Below are 2500 nucleotides of genomic sequence, written 5' to 3'. Positions count from 1 at the left end.
GGCAGGATCAACCAGGGAGCTGCGTCAACTAGAGCTGAGCAGCCGGCCGCCCGGGAGTGTGTCCCGGGGGCCCGCGCGAACACGCAAGCGTCCGCTCAATCATTCTGCAAACAGGAGGAGGCTGAGCTCCCCTGCACAATACACCTCGAAACCCTCTCAGGTCCCGGCGGCGCGCAGCGCCGTCCCAAGTACTTGGTCGGGTTCGAGAGAGGCGCAATCGCCCGGAGTTAGGCGAGTAGACGCTTTCGGTGCGACCACCCGTGCTCCCAACTGAGCTTGCCGCTGCCGACAGAGGCCCGGGAGCGTGCTGTCGTGGCATTGCCGGCGGGAGACAACACGCGCCACCTACGGTGACCGGCAGCTCCAACGCCAGCGCCACAGAAGGACAAAAGCCCCACTTGGGTGCCGAAGCGAACTCTCCCAGCACAGCGCACGCGCCAACACATCCGCACAGCTGCGATACAAACCACCAGCGAGAACCGCTGGGGCGACCGAGCAGCAGACGGCGTCGCGGCGCCGAGCGCCGGGCGGCGGCGCATCCTCAACGCACACAGTCCTCAATCGGACCAGCACACTGAAGATGTCCACCGCGCTTCGCACCGGGCCCGCGAGGACCTACTTTGGCCGCACGGCGCCGCGCGCAGGGTGCGCCGGCGCGCAGCTGCGACGCCTGCCGCGTCCGTCGGCCGGCGCGCCTGCCACTGGCCGCCCCCACCAGCCGGCTGTAGCGCGTGCGCCCACGCACCGCGCGGCCAGCACGCCGGGAGGCGCCCCCTCACCGGCCGGGGACGGTCCCACCCAGCCACCGCCGCGTATCGCTTCACACCCAGATGCCGTTCAGTTTCGTCGGCATGGTGGGTATCGCTGGAACAACCGGTTCGTACCTCAACCTATCGTCGCCATCACCGATTCACCCCTAGCGAGAACAACCGCACCACAACAGGTTACCATTTGTTCATTTGCGTAACTTCACCAGAAAACGCAGGCGTCCATCGCCATTTGCAACTTCAACGATTATTGCATGCCTGTGTCAGGTGTCACGCCACACTACGTCTGCCCACATACACGCAACAAAATGTGCACGCCTAGACAATACGTGGAAGGTGGCCCCCGTACGTATGCGATGTCCATTGCTCGAACGACTGTCAACCGGCCTCTGTAGCATGTCGCAGATATGGAACGCGGTGCACCATGCCATCACGGTGTGTGAGGAGAGACGACTAGGTCCGAATACATCAACAGACAGCTCATGCTGATCGCCATCCACGGCGTCCGTTCCTCCCACACGTCTCTATGGCGTACCACACTGCAATCCAGCTCTCATAGGGAGACGACACGTAGCTGCGTGCACAATATTTGCACTGTATGGTCCGCCGTTTTTGGGCGCAGTCGTTGTACGGTCACACATGTGCCACGATGTATCATTCGGTACATAAGGACGAATGTGCAGTACAGATTGTGGTTTACGCGTACGACATTAGCGGACGGTTGACACAGGCCGCACCACAACGTAGCCTGAGTACGTCGCATGCGAAGGGCATTGAACATGCAAACTTCTCACCAACCAGCTTGCGAAGGCAGGGGGGCAAGGTGGGGACGTGGGGAGGGGCGGCATGTACGTCCTGCTGCCATCCACATTACAGTGTACAGCAGGAGCATGTGGAAAGTCAGCAAGACTTGCAAGGTGTTTAACATGAAGCGATACACAGGGGAGCGGGCAGTGCGAGTAGCGAACTATATTGCGAGGGTTGCGGGTGGGCAACACTACACTAATTGAACGAGTCGTATAACAATTACAGAGCAGGTTTAGGCGACAACATGGGTTACGTTAGGGGACAACGTGGGTTACGTTAGGGGACAACGTGGGTTACTTTAGGGGACAACGTGGGTTAGGTTAAGGCACAACGTGGGTTAGGTTAAGGCACAACGTGGGTTAGGTTAAGGCACAACGTGGGTTAGGTTAAGGCACAACGTGGGTTAGGTTAAGGCACAACGTGGGTTAGGTTAAGGCACAACGTGGGTTAGGTTAAGGCACAACATGGGTTAGGTTAAGGCACAACATGGGTTAGGTTAAGGCACAACATGGGTTAGGTTAAGGCACAACATGGGTTAGGTTAAGGCACAACGTGGGTTAGGTTAAGGCACAACGTGGGTTAGGTTAAGGCACAACGTGGGTTAGGTTAAGGCACAACATGGGTTAGGTTAAGGCACAACATGGGTTAGGTTAAGGCACAACATGGGTTAGGTTAAGGCACAACATGGGTTAGGTTAAGGCACAACATGGGTTAGGTTAAGGCACAACATGGGTTAGGTTAAGGCACAACATGGGTTAGGTTAAGGCACAACATGGGTTAGGTTAAGGCACAACGTGGGTTAGGTTAAGGCACAACGTGGGTTAGGTTAAGGCACAACATGGGTTAGGTTAAGGCACAACATGGGTTAGGTTAAGGCACAACATGGGTTAGGTTAAGGCACAACATGGGTTAGGTTAAGGCACAAC

At 57.4% G+C, this 2500-nt stretch overlaps 1 non-coding gene across 1 annotated transcript in view; it reads right to left on the bottom strand.

Moving 5' to 3' along the window:
• Positions 1 to 18, bottom strand: part of LOC124772148 — a 1909-nt gene extending 1891 nt beyond the window's left edge. The window contains exon 1 of the ribosomal RNA XR_007013820.1: positions 1 to 18. This exon is cut by the window's left edge and continues 1891 nt beyond it. This is a non-coding gene — a ribosomal RNA (small subunit ribosomal RNA).
• Between the last annotated feature and the right edge of the window lie 2482 nt (positions 19 to 2500).

This window comes from Schistocerca piceifrons, unplaced genomic scaffold (genome assembly GCF_021461385.2).
Source record: "Schistocerca piceifrons isolate TAMUIC-IGC-003096 unplaced genomic scaffold, iqSchPice1.1 HiC_scaffold_936, whole genome shotgun sequence".
Lineage (NCBI taxonomy): Eukaryota > Metazoa > Arthropoda > Insecta > Orthoptera > Acrididae > Schistocerca > Schistocerca piceifrons.
Note: the sequence above shows the minus strand (reverse complement) of the source record. Positions and strands in the feature narration are given on the sequence as shown.